This window comes from Canis aureus, chromosome 13 (genome assembly GCF_053574225.1).
Source record: "Canis aureus isolate CA01 chromosome 13, VMU_Caureus_v.1.0, whole genome shotgun sequence".
NCBI classification, from domain to species: Eukaryota; Metazoa; Chordata; class Mammalia; order Carnivora; family Canidae; genus Canis; species Canis aureus.
In genome coordinates this window covers 63261185-63281052 of record NC_135623.1, presented here as the reverse complement: position 1 = coordinate 63281052, position 19868 = coordinate 63261185, and the positions used below count along the sequence as shown (strand labels likewise).

General features: G+C 37.9%; 1 long non-coding RNA gene across 1 annotated transcript in view; it reads right to left on the bottom strand.

Moving 5' to 3' along the window:
* LOC144281690 (uncharacterized) overlaps positions 1 to 19868 on the bottom strand; it is a 113450-nt gene that overhangs the window by 10819 nt on the left and 82763 nt on the right. The window contains exon 2 of the long non-coding RNA XR_013350114.1: positions 9957 to 10062. This is a non-coding gene — a long non-coding RNA (uncharacterized LOC144281690). The remainder of the gene's footprint in view (positions 1 to 9956; positions 10063 to 19868) is intronic.

The window sequence follows — 19868 nt, the reverse complement described above, 5'->3', positions numbered from 1 at the left end:
TTCTCACCTAAATACCACTTATTTTCAGGGATCTGTTTATCCAGCATTCTGGGGAAAGCCTTTCTCTACTAGCGGGCCTGTTAAGTTCCCTTCTTCCTTAAATTCCTAGTGAGTTTTGTGTTCATAAAGTGATGAAAGTGCCTTTCTTTTTGTCTTGAATTATTCTTTACATATAGTCATACCTAGGGGCACCTGGGCGGCTCCATTAAGCATCTGCCTTCAGCTCAAGTCATGATCTCAGAGTCCTGGGATCAGAGCCCTTCATCGGGCTCCCTGCTCAGCAGAGAACCTGCTTCTCCCTCTGCCCCTCCCCCTGCTCATGCTCATTCTCTCTCTCACTTTCTTTCTCTCAAATAAATAAATAAAATCTTAATTAATAAATATAGTCATATCCATCTTGTGATTTTTAATGTGTCTTATAAATTTGTCTTATAAAATATAATCTTTGTCTTTAAAGAGTTTAGTTAAAAAGTTCCATAGTTTCAGGAGCCATGTTTTGCATCTTCAAGCCTATCATTAATGTTTCCTCTTTTGATGTATTGAGAATGCACTAGATGATCTATCACCTTCTGGAAGTGGCAAATGTTAATAATAAGCCTTGGGTAATCTGTCCCTCCCTCAAACTGAACACCTAATTCACTTTAGACAGATAAAGATCAATCAGATTTTTCAAGGTATCCCAAAGGTGAATTTTCAAAGACTTTTCTGATCTTTGCTATTCATTTGAAAATTACCTTCACAGTTGGTCTGACTTCACCACACAGATTCCTGCATATCCAGGCAATGTTTTCCCCAGATTCCCATAGCTCAATGGATCTTAAATGAGAAGGATTTTATTCTCCCCCAGTGAGGCGTGGGGTGGCAATGTTTGCCAATATTTTTGGTTTTCACAGCAAAGGATAAGCTATTGGCATCTACTTGGTAGAGGCCAGAAATGTTGCTAAATACCCTACAATATACAAGCCAACCTCCCTTGATAAATTATTACTCATTTCAAGAGGCTAACAGTGCTAGGGTTAAAAATTCCTGTCCTAACTAAGGTTAATATCTCCTCTTCTAGATGCTTAGAATGGATTGTCTCTTGGTTCCTTATGAGAAATAATTAATGTTTACTTTGTAAGTTGGTGAGAAGGGGTCATGCCTTTATCATCTTTTGATCTCCCTCTGTTCAGTACTTACCACCTTGCTTTAGGCTCCCATCTGTTACAAAGACCATCAGCAGAGCCCAGGACAGAAAGAGCAGAGCCACAAAATAATAATATCTAACAAAATAATAATATCTAACATTTATTTAAAATTCTTGTTCTCTGGGATGCCTGGGTGGCTCAGTCGGTTAAGAATCTAACTTGTGATTTTGACTCAGGTCATGATCTCAGTGTCCTGGGATGGAGCTCCGTATCAGGCTCCACACTCACCAGGGAGTCTGCTTGGGATCCTCTCCTTCTCCCTTTCCACCTTCCTCTGCTCTCTGTATTTCTCAAATAAATAAATAAACAAATCTTAAAAACAAAAATTCTAGCTCTCTTCCAGATACCTTAAGTGTTTAACAAAGATGATCCCAATTAATCCTGCAACACTCCTATGTATGGGCACTGTTATTCTATAGATGGGAAAACCAAGGCATTACAGATGTCATTTGTTCAGATTCACAGTTAATAAGTTAAAGATCCAAGATTCAACTACACACACTCAGACTCCAGTGATCATCTTCTTAACCAATGAACTATACCATCTGCACTCTATTAATGTTTGAACTGTAACCCTCAAATATAGTCTCCAGAATTTTTGGTAATAAAGTTAGGAAGAGAATGCTTTCAAATAATAACCTGATACTTTCAAACAAATGTAGGAAAGCAGGTATTTTTACCTACTATATTAACCGGATGAACAGTGTCAAAAAATAAAACTTGTTTCTCATCAGTCACATTTATCATATTCCTTTCACTTACCAGAAGTCATGTTAAGCTCTTTGTCTATAAAGATGAACAAGACACAGTCCCTGACCTCAAAGAACTCATGTTGTATTAGGACAGAGAAAAAGGAGATTCAACCCAGTGAAGCTGGTACTCTCCTAGACCTATGAACAAGGAAGGCATGATGGGAACCAAATAGAAATAGAGAAAGGCAACCTACCTCAGCCTAGGATGGTAACACTAACCGTTCACAGAGTAGGAAACAACATGGAGGTTATGCCAGCAAGGCAGCAAGGACAGGCCCAGGGATGCACGTGCTCTTCGTGGAACTGCAAAGAATGCATCTGGCTAAGTAAAAGTATAAACCGGTAGCGAGACAAAAACTTTGAAAAGAGAAAAGTCAAATGATGCCGCATCTTGTTTGTGAAAGCGGATTGTAATCCTCAAAACAGCGGATTAAAGATCCTTAAACAGGAGAGGGGCATGCTTTTAAAAGGTCACTTGGGCAGATATATATATATCCATATATATATATATATATATTGGGCAGATATATATATATATATATATATATATATATATATATATATATATATATATATCCAGAGTGGAATATATATTAAAAAAGGACGAGATTAAAGGGAGGAAAACTGGATATGCTTACACTGTCGTGATCTAGGCAAGAAATGGGTAGCGCCTGAACAAAGACAGTGGCAGCCAAGGTAACAGGAAGTTCCCTGACAATAAACAGATGTTCCTTACGTGAGTTATTTCCTAAAATTTACAACCCAATACACTTCACCACCAAAACAAAGCACTTATGCGCCCTCATAAATATCCTGTTCTTCAGCCAAACATTCAGCACTTTGGCGATTGCCCTTGGACGTTGTGACAAAAAGTCTAGATCTTGCTCTCTAAAAAATCCCAGTCAAACCAGCATTTTATGAGGGACATTAAAGACTTTAACAGTGGGTAAGTTTTAACAGCGGACAAGATTCTCATTTTTCAAAGAATAATGAGAAATTAGCAACAAATCTTAAATTCCTCACATACACCTGACCTATGGTAGGCCTTCAATAACATTGGCGGAACAAATGATTTAAGAATGTCTTCCTGGTAGCTCTCAATAATATTCAATCTAAATCCTTCATACTGTAGCTAGAGTTCATTTGGTCTCATTTGGTATTATTTCCTCATATTTTAAATGCCACACATACATTTATTTATCTTGATTTAGCTTTTTTGCAGCTATTTATTTTTAACCACAAATTAAGAATTTTCACTTCTGAAAGCTTAAGCCTTTAAAAAAAAAAAAAAACTAAACTAAATCACTTCAAAGCCTAATAATGCTAAATGTGCTCGGATATATCTGACAGAAATAAGTGCTAAATCACAGGAACTACTTAAATATGACCACACGGCATCTTTTCTGCCTCCAAAGCCTAAAATAGATGACAGAATGTGTTAAAGCCATGGCCTTTCTTCTTCAAGTTTCAGTGTACATATCATTTCCCTAGGGACGCCTTTTACAACCCTCTAAGGAAAGTTAGGGACCACTGCTGATGCTAACAAGCAACGTGTACTTCCCCCACCCTAATACTTCTCACTCTCAGGAGAATACTCATTCTCTCTCCCTACTTATTCCAGAAATTCATTGAGGGCATATTCTTAAGTGGCCTTTTTCATAGCATTCCCAGAACCAAGCATAATGTGTGACACATAGCCAGTGCTTAATAAATATTTGCTTGAATATAACATAATCTACTCATTCATCCACCCAAGCTGTTTATCAAAGATACAAGGTGAAAAAAAAAAAAAAAAAAGAATCATTGTCAATGAGGAATGAGGAAGTTGGGAAAAGGACTTACTCTTTCTCTACATAGTTTTTCCATTGTTTGATATTTGGTACTGTTTGTAGGACTTGTTTCATAACATGAAAAATTTTATTTTTATTTAAAAATAAAATAAAGATCTTTAAATTCAATAATAAATACTTATCTTCTATTTGACAGATCTCTGAGAGAGAAAACATAGTTGGAAAATAGCACATTTGTGGATCATAAATACCTAGAACCTCTTTATCTCCTCAGTATGATTAGACGTAATTGTTTTTAAAAATTCTTAAATTCTTAAATATGTCTCAGGTTGTTTTATTTTTTTTTTTTAATTTATGGTGGATTTGTTAGCATTTGTGTTTTTTTGTTTGTTTGTTTGTTTTTTAATAATCTCTACACCCAATGTGGAGCTCAAACTCACAATCCCATGATCAAGAGTATATTGTGCTCTACTGACTGAGCCAGCCATGCACCCCAAGTGTCTCAGTTTTAGAACTATCAGAGCACTCATATCAATTCTCTGGTATTCTTAAAGCAGGTGTTCATTTTTGTATTCCTTAAACATATGGGAAAAAAAGCATTTTCTTAAATTACATTGTCTCATTAAAAACCCTTCCTAATCCATCTTGTCAATAATAGCGATCAAAAGTTCTCCAGATCCCATCAGCATTTGGGGACATTTTTCTAAACCCAACCATAAGTACTTAAAGTATCTTCAGTATCTGATAATTGGTTAGGCTTTATTTACTAATCTTTTTCTAACAAAATACAAATGTACAATTCTATCATTATGTGATAGAATGGGCCTATTATGTCCCTTATTAAGAAACCATCCTGTAGGAGCAGCAGTTTGGACTACAAGTAACAGAAAACCTATCCCTTTTAAAAATCAATCAATTTTATTCTTTCACATAACAAGAAATTGGAAGCAGAGTATTTCTGAGGGTGGACAATTTTGTGCTTCTTTTATTTCCCCTCTGCTACCCTTGGCATGGTGGCTATTGATCTAAAAGTCCCCAAAGGGCTTCAGAGGCTCTAAACATCATATCTTCAGTCAACAATCTACAAAGTCCAGAAGAAAGAAGAGAGTAGTTCCTTTTCTTCGTTGAAATAACTTTCCTGGCCTGAGATAGAGCCGGTTTCTGACTGGAACTTAGATAACTTTTATGTCCCTGTAAATTCTCCACTTGGCCAGAAATGCAATATATCCAGGCAGCCAATCCCCAACCGCCAAGCCAACTCCAGCTCTGTACTTGTTTTCTTATTCCTTCTCATCCCAGAGAAGGCTGACCATCAGTTATGTTCTGTTTTCCTTTTTCAGTGTTCTTTATTCTTTATCCTACAAAAGCTTCTTGCCTTCTACCTCATTTTGCACTTCTCCAGACCAAGACTGTTCTCTCCATAAAGCATTAAGTAAAGTTTGCTTATGTCACCTAAATTGTCTTCTTTAATCATTTTTTTTTTAATATCCTGGATCTCTTTCCTTAAGAGAGAGGAAAACTTTCTCAGAGTATGGCAGCAGCCCATTCTTAAATGAATCATTGGCAAAGGGAATGGAACTGCCAGGATTATCTTTTACTAATCATGATGACACTTGGTGCAAGGGGGATGGACCTCTTCCTCACCCAAGTAAATGGATGTAAATAATCCAAATAATGGATGCCTGCAGCTGAAAAATCTCAAGGTTCTGTATACAAAAAGGATGAAAAATAATAAGAACTTGATAGCCAACCAAAGGTGTCAGTCCCATCAGTGTCTTTTCCTCTGTTTTATCCTTTTAAGGAATAAGATCATGATCATAATTATTGGGAACAATTTGCCCTAGTTAAGTAATTATCTTTAATAAGAGCAAAAGGATATTTTTATTCAATAATTTATCCAATGAATTTAAAACAGCTATGCACTAGGATAATTGATAAATACATTGCCTTTGATCTTGTGGAGTTTATACTACAGTTGGGGAGACTGACAAAAAATTAGCCAACAAATGAAAACATTCACATATTTGGGATAAGTGCTATGAAAGATGACATCACAAGTAGTCAAAGGATAATACAGGGAGAAAGCACTTTGATTCCGTGGTTCAGATCTCTCTGAGGAGCCAGCATTAATTAAGCCTGAAGGATGAAAGGGAGGTGAGTGGAAGACGGCCACCAGGGACAGAAGAAAAAAACATGTAAAGGTCTTGAGACAGGGCAGAGGACATCATATTTGAGAAGGGACACTTCACCTTCTGACTCAGAGAAAAGAGAACAAGATGGTTCCAGGTACAGACTGTACCAAAGTTGAGAGGTTCCCTTCAAATAGGCTTGATGTGCCCAAGATTGCGAATCTGAAAAACCACCAAGGAGCTGACACCGATGCAAGCACACGAGGGTTTATTAGTAAGCTCCAGCTTGGGTCCAAGTGTACCTGCCACAGCGGAGCAGGGACTTGGACCCCGAAGTGGGTTACAGCTGGGTTTTTTATAGGCTGGTCTAGGGGATTTTCAGAAGGGATGGAGGAATTTCTCAAGTTCTGTTTACATTATGATATGGGGCTTTCAAGGGCATTGAGCTCTGTTCTCATTCTAATATGGGACTTTCTACTATGGTTGTGGGCTCTGTTGTCTTTCTGATATGGGATTCTCTGCCAAGGGCAATTCTGAGCTCTGTTGTCTTTCTGATATGGGATTAATTCTGCAGTTTTTCCCATAAAGTTCAGCTCTTATTCACAGGGGCCTAAGATGGCTGTACTTGTGCACATGCTAAACTTGAGGTGGGATGGCCTTAATTTTTCTCGGCCTCCACAGGTTCAGTATCTTTCGTGAAGTAAGACACTGGGTGGTTTGCCTTACTAGACTGTCACCGACAGAAGCCCAGGATGAGCCCATTCAAGAGAAGAGGGTAGAAGGAGGGACTTCTAGGCAAAGAAAACTATCTTTTTCCCTCTATCTTTTTAAATTCTCAACTGAGGACCTCAGAACAAAAGACAGATTAACAAGAGAGAAGCATGTAAATATATTTAATCTAACTTTTACATGACATCAGAGCCTTCAGAAGAAAATGAAGGCCTAAAGACACCTAAACCTGAGTATTTTTATGCTAGGTTTGATGACAAGTGGAAAGATATGACAGGGCAAAGGGGAGCTAAGTGTAGTAAACCAGAGGAAGCTTAGCAAGTCCTGTCCATTCAGATCCTTTTCTGTGCGCCTTCTCGCCTTCAAAGATAAGGATGCTCTTTTCCTGAGTCTAGGGAAATCACCTCCTTCATTAAGGTTTAATGACCTTCAGAGAAAGGTCAGAAAGTTCTTCCCACACATGCCATTTCTCAAATTCCTTCAGCTTGAAATATTCTATATGCAAAGTTGCCATTTTGGGGGTAGTGTGTCCTGATCCCCACCATTCCTGTGGCAGCCACAGAAGGAGAAGCTCTGCAGGAAAGCACAGCAGCCCTGAGGACCTGAGAGACTAGAGCTGGTAATTTAAAAGGTATCAGGGCTCTCTCAGGCTTGTCTGCCCCCTGGGCATCAGCTGCACTCTCTCAGGCCTTCTTGTGAAGTGTGACATTGCTATGGGCAACTCTGCAGGCAAAAGCTTACCATCTTACAAAAGAGAGAAAATGGATAATTCTCCACAACTTCCATTCAAAAAAAAGAAAGAAAAAAAAAAAAAAAAAGCTTAACACATCCTGGAATTAATCACCCAGGCCGTGACAATGGAGCACTGTTACTGATTCCCAATGTCACAAGAGTTGTGTCCCTTATCCAAATGGAGAGGATGCAATGCACCAACAACAGGCATTATACTCCAGCTCTTCAAGAAAACAACTCAAGTGTGGTTGATAACTAAATCTATACTACATAAAAACATCATTTACAATTAATTTAAACAAATAAACTACAAAAATCCTCTTCAATTCCAATACTGAAGTCCTAACCCACCTCACAAAGGAAGAATCAATAAAGCCTTAAGCCAGTCACAGTTCCAAGAAAGGTTTCTCATCTCTGTTTGGAACCTGTTCTCTGACTTCGCTGGTTCTGTGACATTAACTTCTCTCATTTTGCGTCCGAGTTTATGCCACATCCTGCCCCAGGCTTTAGAATTTCCCCTCCCCGTCTCTCTACAAATGCATAAAATTGCACGCTTTGCTTGCTTTCTTTCTTTCTTTCTTTCTTTCTTTCTTTCTTTCTTTCTTTTTTTTTTTTTCCCTACTTAGCTGATGAAGTTTTGGAATACAGGTGAGGTCCGGAGCCACAACCAAGAAAGAAACCTTGAGATGTCTTTGGGGCATAATGGTGGTTTTATTAAAAACATAGGGCAGGACCCGTGGGCAGGAAGAGCTGCTGCCCCAGGCCTGTGAGTGGAGGCTGATTATATACCTGGGAGTTGGGAGGGGTTTGGGGATAGTGTGCTCTTTAAGGAATTTTGGAAGCAAGGTTTCCAGGACCTTAAGGGGGTTGGCTTTCCTTAAGGGAAAGGTCACTTATTACCTCTAATAAAACCTGAGTCATGAGACCCTTCAGATGTGTATCAGTGGGTCGTGCATGTGCTTGCGGATGATTGTCAACATGTATCTCAGGGTTTAGAGATAAAGGAAATTTCTAAAGGAATTTTTATGTTAGAGTAGACTTACAGGCTCCTGGGGGTTGGGCTAAGATTGCCTTTTGCCCTTAGCAAAGTATTTACATAGAGGCCGCTGAGTCTGAAGAGGAGTTTCAAGGACTTGTCAATGTGCTGCCCCAAGCTCCTGCCTTGTCCTCGGCTAGCCCTGTGTTCCCATCATTGTGTTCCCCCATCACTAGCTATTGTGGCTCTTAATCAGCCACTCCACAAATTTGTGCGAAGATGGAACAGGACAAAAATAAAGATCAAATCATGAAAATGGTCATCCTTGATCATTATCACATATCATACAACCCACATGCAATTGGCTTGGTTTTCACTTAAAGTGTTAATAGTCTTTCTAACAGAAAAAGATCTTGTGACTAACTATAAAATTCACCTTCACATAGCACCACCCGCAGAGTTATTATGAGATGATGATGCGATTCAAAAACCCAAAGAAGCATAGCATTTACTTTGAAGAGTAGGAGAGAGAACTAAGAGGTCATATTCTTACTTGTTGTTGTTGGTTTTTTTTTTCCCCCCAGCCCTGTCTTTACTCTCTGCATTGCAGTTTTCCACAAGCATATTTTCCAGAAAATTTCAATGTCTAGGGCTTCAACGTCTCAACTAAATTCATAGACCTTGATATCTAAAGGCTTAGCTTAAAAATGTAAAATAGAATTTAAAGGATTTAAAATATTTTACTACTTATCCTCTTATGCCCCATGACTTTCTTTGAAAGTTAACGGAATTATTTGCAAAATCAGAGAAATGTCAAACAAAACTTGAGCAACATAGAAAACATGTAGCTATGTACTAGATTGAAGCCTTTCCTCCTAATTATTGCAAGTTCGTGATGGAGCTCCATCCAGTGCCCATAAACAGTTAAACCTTTTAGTTAAAGTATTTATTGGTTGCTCTCCAGTACATTAAAAATGGTTTCCTACACCTTTAACTGTTAATTAGCTCAAGTATTTGGTTCAGAAACCACAGCCCTGTTTAGTGTGACCTCACTGGTATGGCATCTGGGCAATTATCTTTGAGATAATGAGCCTTTTCATCCATAACAGAACAACAACCTCTCACTTGGATTGCAAAAGATCAGAGCCAATCTGCTGCACACCAGGGTGCCTGCCATCCCCTTTGTATCATACCTTATTTTCAAACTAACCTTTCACATTTTGAATTAATTAAAGTGTTTTCAGATTAAAAATTAATGAATTCACTTTAGCATCATTTGGGGGATAATAGGCACAAAATATCATCCCAACAATGTTTTGGATTTTAATACTGCAGCCTAAAATAGAAGAAAAACTCTATTTCTCATGGAATTTTCTGACACATGTCACAGCCTAGCCAGATCCTGATTTGGGCTACTCAGGCAAACGAAGGTGCAGAAAAGATTCAGTGGTACAGTGCATGCTTTTTTTATTGTGATGCATTTTAATTACATTAAAAAATTAATTTAGAGGTTACCAAGTTTTCTGTCAGGTTGTGATAAAGAGGTTCCTCACCTTAACCATCAACTGCTCCTATTTATTCGTGTCCTGCCTCTCATCTCACCTATCTTTCACCACTCAATGTATCACACCTACTTATGTAAACAAAAAATTATATGGAACCTCTTTCTCAAAGGGTCAAGTGCTCCTTCTCAGACATCTGCTGGAACCCCGCTTCTTTAAAACGCTCTCTTCACGAGGAAGCTTGAGATGGATAGACTCCGTTAACCTGAAAATAAAGAGCCACGATGAGAGAGGCAAACAAGGATTTTATTTTAGAATAAAAAATTGTAATTTGGGGAGCAAAGATGCAAGTAGAAATGCAAAGAGTATCCTACTTGAAGGGCAAAGGCCAAGAGTTTTTATTAGGAAGGGGAAAGGAGGGCAATCACATGGATTAAGGGTGGGGTCAGTGGATGCAAAATTAACTAAAAGGAAACATAAAGACTAGTGGGATTCTTGCTCGACTGACTCATCAAGATTCTTGTTGAAGGCTGATCAAGGTAATAAGACATGGAGAGTGGGGGATTTGATCACATACAGAGGAAGAAGAATTCTTGATAAACCAATTTAGCTGGAATCTTGCTAAAATGGGACTAAGTGGGCCAAGGACAGAGCCCAAGTTCAGGACCTAATCAGAAGAGGGCTCAAAGGGATCCCTGGGTGGCTCAGCGGTTTGGCGCCTGCCTTTGGCCCAGGGCGTAATCCTGGAGTCCCAGGATCGAGTCCCACATTGGGCTCCCGGCATGGAGCCTGTTTCTCCCTCTGCCTGTGTCTCTGCCTCTGTGTGTGTGTGTGTGTGTGTGTGTGTGTGTGTGTGTGTGTGTGTCTATCATAAATAAATAAATAAATTTAAAAAAAAAAAAAAAGGAAGAAGAAGAGGGCTCAAAGAAGCCTCACATAAGTTTGGTCAAAGGAGAAAGTCTGTCAATAATTAAAATTCTTCAATCTAATCCCGAAATGATATAACAATCAGTTCTCTAACTGTTTCATGTTTGACTTTACCTAATAAGAGAGGGATAAGAAGAAAAGTTGACACTGCTCTTCCACCATTCCCTCTGTCTTAATCAAGTTTCTTTTGGTTGTCAGGAACAGAAATCCACTCAGATTAGCTCAATCATAAAGGAAGAAATTTTTTGGAAGAGGACTTAGTGTAACCAAGCCCCATGAAGAGTAAGACTCAAGGCCGGGGCCGTTTCTCCCTCTACCTGTGTCTCTGCCTCTCTCTCTCTGTCTCTAATAAATAAATAAAATCTTAAAAAAAAAAAAAAAAAAAAAGAATAAGACCCAAGGCCAGGTAAGGAATCAAAACAAAGCATTTCTCTGTTTCTTTCTCTCTCTTTTTTTGGTCTAGGCTAGTTTTTATCTCTAAGAGTGAATTTGACTTAACCACTTTGGTTTGCTGCTTACTACTGTTGTTACAGGTTTTCTTTTCCTTTAATGCCTGTGGTTCTTGGTCACACCACTTCAAAGAATGAAGAGGTAGACCAGACCAAGACTGGTGGGCAGCAAAGAAAGTTTATTGAGCAATAGTAAAGTTTGTTGAGTGATAATACAAAGCTCTGGAAGAGAGAGGGGATCCGAGAGAGTTGCCAACAGTTTCTAAGTATAGGGGTTTTATGGGCTTGTTGACAGGTTGTTTCAATCTGATTAACCCTCCCTGCACCTGTCACCTAATCAGGTTTTTGTCACCTACCTTTCACACGGGAAAGGATGGAGGGTTCCTTCCAGGGTGGTGTAAAATCCTTTTTAAGGGTGGTTTCTTCTTAGAGCAGGAGCTCCTTGCCCCTGCCTGCCTTTCTTGCGATTATCCTGCATTACTGTTCTGAGTCACTTTTGTAAGGGAAAGTAAGATGATAATGAAGTGAAGCAAAATATACCACCCCAAAATACACCCCGTTGGCAATGGATTACTTTGAGCTGGTTATTTTTACGTAACAGCAGATACAGGTGAAGCTCTGAAAATGTCATGGAAGGAATCCTTTTGTAAGAGACATTTTCGTTTATACAGGAAGTCTCCATTCGTCAGGTACCCCCCTCTCTGCACTGGGAAGAAGGGTGACTCAATCTCTAGAAACCATTATCAGTGGACAAGGCATGGACTTAAATCAACATAACAACATTACTCTTATTTATCAGGCTTTTCCTGGTAACTTCCCATAGCTGACTACCTATCACCAATATCTTCTTTTGTCTTTAGCTAAAGATGGTATTTAAGGGGATGCCTCTGGCCCATGTTGGAGCCGTAACTCAGTTTTCCTGAATGTCTCCCATGTATGCAGGAGGTATACATGTTATTAAATATTAAACTCTTGTTTATCTCCTGTTGGTCTGTCTTGTGTCAATTTGATTACTAGACCAGCCAAAATACTTAGAAGGGAAGAAGAGAAAGTTTTCCTTCCTCTACATCTCCTAGATACCAGTGTTAGGAATTAAATTCAGCTGGAACAATGATAATGCATCTTAAAAATCACACCTAGAAATCCGGCTGATTAAGTCACATAAAATTCATATAACTCCTTTGCCCTTTTAAGAAAACTCATTCCTGTCATCAGCTAATCTAATAAAAGGTTTTTGCTCACATTAGAAGTTATTTATATGCTTGTTTTATAATTCTAAAACATGTGGCAGTAAAGTACGCGCATAACATAAAATAACTAGAAAATGTTAATAGTTGATTAACCATTAGATTTAAAAAGAAGGCTATGGAAGATAGATTTCAGTTTAATGCAGTAAATTTAGAGAATTCACTCCATTTCATTTCTTCTAACAATAAATTCTTTTTTTTTTTTTTTTTTTTTGGCTATTATTTTTAAGGACCATTCAGTTGAACATTGTAGGGATTATAACTTGGTATTTTAAGGGACTTTTCCTTTGAGAAGGTCCAGGAATTAAATGCATTACTCACTTACATGAAGTGAGACACTGGAGGAAAGATACCCACTGAAATATCAGGAAATTAAAGATCTAAAAGCCATGTAGAAGCAATACAGGGAATAGGACTACATCCATTTTACATGTGATACCAGGCTTTTCTACAGGTGAGGATTAGGTTTTGCAAGGCAAAATTAAATCTATACAATATTTAGCCAGATTAACATTCATTCTACAATATTTGTACCCATGGAAAATTTTACACAATTATTCCCACTCCACTTTATACATCTCTCCAACTGTCTTCTACAAGCCTTCAAGGAAACCTTGAGCTTTGAAATCCATTACACTTGTGAATAATACCAAAATGTATGCTCTGTGATTATGGGTGAAAATCATAGTGTACAGACCTCACATAATAAAACTAATTCCTATGGCTAATAAATAATAAATACTGTACTTAGATTTGTTGGTCTAAGTACAATGCTCACTGGGAGTTTAAAAGTCATTATTTACCACCACTTAGTAGACAGTGAGGTTTTGTAAGTGTGTTAGTATATCGAATAGGCCAATGACATCTTCCAATTCTTTCCAGTCAAGACCGCAGCCTGCTCCCTTGTACTGACTCTTCTGATTTCTCTCTTCCAGAGTCACCACCCTGGCCCAAGCCCCTGTCACCACCTCTTAGAAGTGTCACAGCAGCCTTCCCATAGTAGGCTATTGCTTGTCTTGCTTCTCTCATCTGGTTGTTAGAATGACACTACATCACTATTGACCTGCCAACCCCCAGAAAATAGTCCATGAAGTAATCTCTGAAGCCATGCACATCATTTCCTATTTCCTACTTCCATGATCCCCTTTATGAAAATAAATAACTAAAAATAATGCTTATCTCTATTTCTTTTAATCTGGAAGAGCTCAACGAGTGCTCCATAGTAAAGAGAGAGGGGGTTCCTCTTCAGACAGATGTTACCCAAGTTACCCTCCCTATTACAAGCATTCTCATTTCTTTACTGGCATTCTACTCAGAGAGACCACACAGATGGGCTGATTTGGGAGACTGTGATGACATTTTATTTTCTTTACATTTTTTTAATATTTTATTTATTTATTTGAAAGGGAGAACATGAGCAGGGGGAGGCGCAGAGGAAGAGGGAGAGGGACAAGCCGACTCCCCACTGAGCATGGAGCCTGCCACTGGCCTAGACCCCAAAACCTGAGATCATGACCTGAGCCAGTCAGACGCTTAACTGACTGAGCTACCCAGGCACCCCTTATTTTATTGAACCAGAAAATCTTTGCCAGAAAAGGGTCTCTGCATTCTGTTGAGTGTGGTGTTAGAAAGGTGTACTACAGCTATAATAAAAATGGCAACCTTGGATTCATTTACTTAATAATGGCCATGCAATCTTAAATAATGTAAATATTTGACATTGATTAAAATAAAAATGACCCAACCTCTGAAAAAAATCATTTTTAGAAAAAAAAATAATTTTTAACTTTTTGGTATTCTTTAAGCAATCAGTATTTAGGATTTCTCTTATCAACTACATCATCTTCATAGTGACAAAGGAAGATTATTATGTTTTGTGTTTTTTTAGCTAATTAAATAAGTAGCTAATTTCTATTACATACCACCTGCGGGCATTTCATTACCACATTGAAAAGGTGAGAAAATAAGTCATTAATATGTATAGGTGCTTTCCTTAAGCAATTTAGAAAGGTATATACAACAGGAGCTCTTTCCAGGTCTCCACCATTGCAAAGCTAAAAAATTATATTGAAATTCAGCTATTTAACCTTCATAAATGAAGTAACCTGCATAGCTAACATTAAATGTTTGATTTAATTTACTTGCACAGGTAACTCACTGAGAAGGCATTTAACCTTAAAGTTAATGATATCAGATCTATTCCACAGTGTATGTGCCTCCAATTGCTTTCTACAGCACTGCACAAACTAATATTAAGTTCTCCTTTTAGTAATATCCGTGGGCAGGAGGGAGACATTATCCTCAATTATACCTGCATAACATCTTTGTCAACTTCTGACACCTTCCACTTCAGAGCTATAGGTGAGGAAAGTAGGGGCAGCACCCGGTTTATACCAGATAACCCCTGAAAATGGATTGAAGGAGAAACCTTTTAGAGCCAAACATGAATGTCTGTTTTCAATTGTTTCTAGGCCAGAAGAGCATCCTTTTCCCTTTTGGTATTTGTACCTTGGCCACCTTTAGGATGATTGGGTTGGGGGGGGAGGGGGCTTGAAAGTAGGGAAATAACTATAAAAGTAGTAGAAGACATCTTTGGAGAATTTATCATAATCTCAGAGGAAGAATAATCTCAGAGGAAGAAGGCTTTTCTTTTTCTTTTTTTAAGATTTTAATTCATAAGAGACACAGACAGACAGAGACATAGGCAGAGGGAGAAGCAGGCTCCTTAAGAGGAGCCTGATGTGAGATCAATCCCGGGACCCCAGGATCACATCCTGAGCTGAAGGCAGATGCTCAACCATTGAGCCACCCTGGTGTCCCAAGGGGAAGGCTTTTCTAATCACAATTTAAAAACTCAGAGGTTCTAAGATTAGAAAATGGATAAATTTAACTATACATATATCAAACATTTCTGCACAGCAAAATTTACCAAAGTCAAAACACAGGACAAACTAGAGGAAAACCACAACTATGTGTCATAAAACACTTATCTCCCATTTAATATATAAAGAGTTTTTACAAATCAGTCTTAAAAGTCTGATAGCACATTAGAAAAAAGGCAAAAAATGTGAGCACAGAGTTCATTTTGGAAATAAATATGGATTTTAAATGCATGAAATAATGCCCGAGTTCATTCATAGCAAGAGAAATCTGAGGTAGTGAGACACTGGTATTTATTATTAGACTGACAAGGATCCAGAAATGTAATAAGTTACTGTAGGTATAGGGCAACAGACACTTTCATACAATACTAACAAGTATACAATTTCATAACTTCTATGGAAAATAATTTGTCAATTACAAAGATTATGCCCAGAAATTTTACTTCTAAGAATAATATGTCCTATAGAGGTACTCACACACTTAGGAAAAGACATTCATTATAACATATTTTATAAGAGCAAAATAAGCAATCTAAAATACTCACACAGGTGTATTTGTTAAATTAAGGAATATACACCAAAAAATAGTGTATAGTCATTTAGAAAAGAATGAAGAAGCTGTTTATATATTAAAATGAATTGACCTTAGGATGCTTGGTGGCTCAGTGGTTGTGTCTGCCTTTGGCTCAGCTTGTGATCCTGGGGTCCTGGGATTGAGTCCACATCAGGCTCCCTGCAGAGAGCTTATTTTTTTCCCTCTGCCTATGTCTCTGCCTCTCTCTGTGTGTCTCTCATGAATAAATAAATAAAAGCTTAACACAAATAATAGAATAAAATAAATTGAACTTTAAGACATATTGTGAAATTTTTTAAAATGCTAAGTGTAGAAGAATATGTGTAGTAATGACATGCCTATATTTGTGTAAAAAATAAGGAAAAAAGAATATTTGATAATAAGGATACCCAAGAATAAATAAAGGACACACAAGAAACTGGTCATTTTGGTTTGCTGCACTGAAAATTGTGTACCTGAACAACAGAAGTGGAAGGGAAAATCTGTGATGAATGTCCTTTATATTTTAAATTTTTGAAGCATATAACTACTACCTATGCAGAAAATAAATAATTTTAAGAATTAAAAGAAGGAAACAAGGGCATCTTGGTGGCTCTGGCTCGCTACTCAGTGAGGATTCTGCTTCTCTCTCACCCTCTGTGCTCCCCTAACCCCTGGCTTGTGCATGTGTGCATGCTCTCTCTCTCTCTCAAATAAATACATAAAATCTTTTTTAAAAATAAAAATAAAAACTAAAAGAGGGAAGCAAACAGATAGCTATTGCCTAAAATAAGACATGTAGATTTTCTATGAATTTCGGTTATTAAAAATCTAACTTTTAGGAAACAAAGGTAATCAACATTATTTTTTGAAAGAAAAATTAGAAATGCTTTCCTGAAAACAACTGCCTGAGTTGTTTATGAGAATTCTTTGTGGAGTATTCTAAAGGTTTTCTCGGTACTTTCCCCACTCAGTGTCTCTTTTCCTTTCATGACATGAGACATGATTGGATCATTTCTCTAGAAAATATCAGTAAGGAAAAAAAGTTAAATAAATAAATAAATAAATAAATAAATAAATAAATAAATAAATAAATAACAAAAAGAAAAAAAGAAAGAAAATATCAGAAAGGGCTTCCAACCCTAGCCTAACTAAGGTCTGTATGGATTTGGCCCAGGCATGCTCAATATTGTATCATAGGCTTTCTTGCAGCATAATTACATTTCTCAAATAGAGAGGCCTTGTATGACATATGGTCTGGTACATCGATAGGGCATTTTAAACGAGGCCACTCAGAAAATCATGGATATAAAACAAGATAATTTTTTAATGTTAGGCTAGAGATTTGATATGAAATTAAACATTCTTAGGTTTTCTTCTATTCTCTTTATGTTTGACTTTCATGTTTGTTTAATAGAGAGACTTGTTAGTTATTAGTTGGAGAAAAATGTTCAGTCCTAACACAATAAACCATGGACTCTTCCCCAAGGTGAAGCCATGGGGGGAATGGAATGGGCAGGAAGAGGCAGGAGTTGGCAACAAAGGCACATGTGAATGAGGCAGGTGCGTGATTATTTCAATACTGCGTGTGGTCCAGAGATGGAGCATGTTTGGGAGGGGGGGAAACGAAATGTGACCCCAGTGATTACTAAAAAATTATCACTAAATGGCTTGTCTGTTTTTGAAACACAAAGTTATCTCCTATCCAACAGGACTGCAAGATGTATGTTATCATAATTGAAAATAGGTAGTTTTTAAATACCACCTGGAATAGCAGCGCAGGACAAGCCAGGAGTACATTTAGTACAACATAATACATTTAGCCTACACGAGAGAGGAGATACCAATCAAAATAAAAACTCAGCCAGAAAGATAATTCTCCACATTTACATTTTTGTGGTCACGAAATTTTTTCCTTCTGGCACAAAATCTTTTTCCTCATAAACTCAAGCTGGGCACAATATGTTCCTTCTATCTTCTTTTTGTGGCCTCCCAGCACACGGTTTGACATTGGTTTGTTGTCATTAGCACCACCTTCAACAAATCACTTTCTTCACTTGTCCAATTACAGACAACATAAAAATGCCTGTCCTCCATGTTTCTTATTTCAACACTGGACTTGACATGACTCTACTCTAAATCACAGAAGCTGCTTGTCAGTTTCTATGACTTAAAGTTAATTTTCACTCAGCTTTCTCTTCTTTTTATTTCACATTTCTTATGGGTAATGGCCAGAGTGGAAATGATGGTTTAAGAGCTTCTCTCCTTCAGACCCCTACCTTCCCCATCGTGGATTTATAGCACACTTTTCCTCAGGGAAATTTTAGTGTATCTCCCCTCCACTCAACAATAAAAGTGAAAACACTATCATAAACCAGTACGGATATCCTCTTACACTCTTTAGGGGCAAGGTCCTTCCCTTACACCAAAATGTAGAACAGATACCACATCGATGAAGAAAATGGAGCATTTGATGTCCTAAGGAAATCACCTGTGTTTCTAATTCTTTTCGTCCTACTGCCTCCAAAACTGGCTTAGAGACACACATATAAAAAGTCAACTACCTCTGTGACTGCAGTTAAGATAATTACACAACAATATTAGCAAATCAGGGAAGCAAAAGATCTTTTTTTTTTGTCCTAAAAGATTTTACTTATTTATTTGAGACAGAGGGACAGAGATAGCGAAAAAAGAGCAAGAGCAGGGAGGAGAGGAAGAAGCAGGCTCCCCACTGCACAAAGCCTCCGTTTCCAATGCCATTGCCCATGCTTGGCTCAGTCCCAGGAGCCTGGGATCACGACCTGACCCCAAGACAGATGCTCAATCAGCTGAATCACTCAGGTGTCCCTCTCCTTTCAATTTGATGAAAAACATTTTACTGAAGGGGAGACAAGCTAAATAACTTGAATTTTACTAAATTAATTGTATGTTTTTGTTTCTTATTTTCTGCATAAAAGCATAAGCAATGGAAATATGGGCTAACTACTCAAAGCAGAAAATAAACTCATGAAAAAAGTGTGCATATTTTGTTTCAGTGCGTGTTAACTTGTCCTCTCTAAAGGTCACTGGTTCTTCATCGGGATGTTCCATTTTCCTATTTCCTTTTTTTTGGTCCCCTTTTTAAGGTTTTTAAATGCCTGATTTGCAGTACACACTTGTAGATTTCTATAGGAACCAGGATTCACCTTGAAAATATAAGATAATATTCTAACCAGCGTCCTGAAACACCTCCAGGGCTCCTTTGTAGCACTGCTCAAGCTATTATTGTTGGGCTTTTATGAGTGAACCTGTGAGCATCTTGAAGATGAAACATCTTTCACTGCCAATGTCTTCTGCCTGTATATACTTTATCTTTGATCCTGTGTGTTTCTATTTTATTTTCTTTAAGGAAAAAAATAATATCATCACAACTTAGACTCCCGGAATTTACTTCCAATTCAATTTATACTACCCTAAAATTTAAATTCCAGCCATTTTATAATATCCAGAATTAAAAAAATTCATCAGAGATATCCATGCAGGGAGCCCGAGTGGGACTCCATCCCAGGTCTCCAGGATCAGGCCCTGGACTGAAGGCGGCGCTAAACCGCTGAGCCACCCGGGGCTGCCCTAGAATATCCTGTTTTAAAGGAGCCTGCACTATGGCAGCCAACAGCCACAAGTCTATTAAGCAGTAGAATGTGGCTAATCAGAATTGAGATGTGCTCATTGAGAAAGGCACAATTGAATTTTAAGGGGTTACTAGACATTCACCCCAAAAAAGGGTAAATATTTGAGGTGAGGACTGTTAATTAACTTGACAGAAAATCCTTTCATAATGTTCATGTATACCAAGTCATCATGTTGTATACTTTAAATATCTTACAATTTTATTTGGCAATTACGCTTCAAGAAGATGGAAAAAGTTAAAAATTTAGTATACAAAAGAGAATGTAAAATATCTCATCAGGGATCCCTGGGTGGCTCAGCAGTTTAGTGCCTGCCTTCGACCCAGGGCGTGATCCTGGAGACCT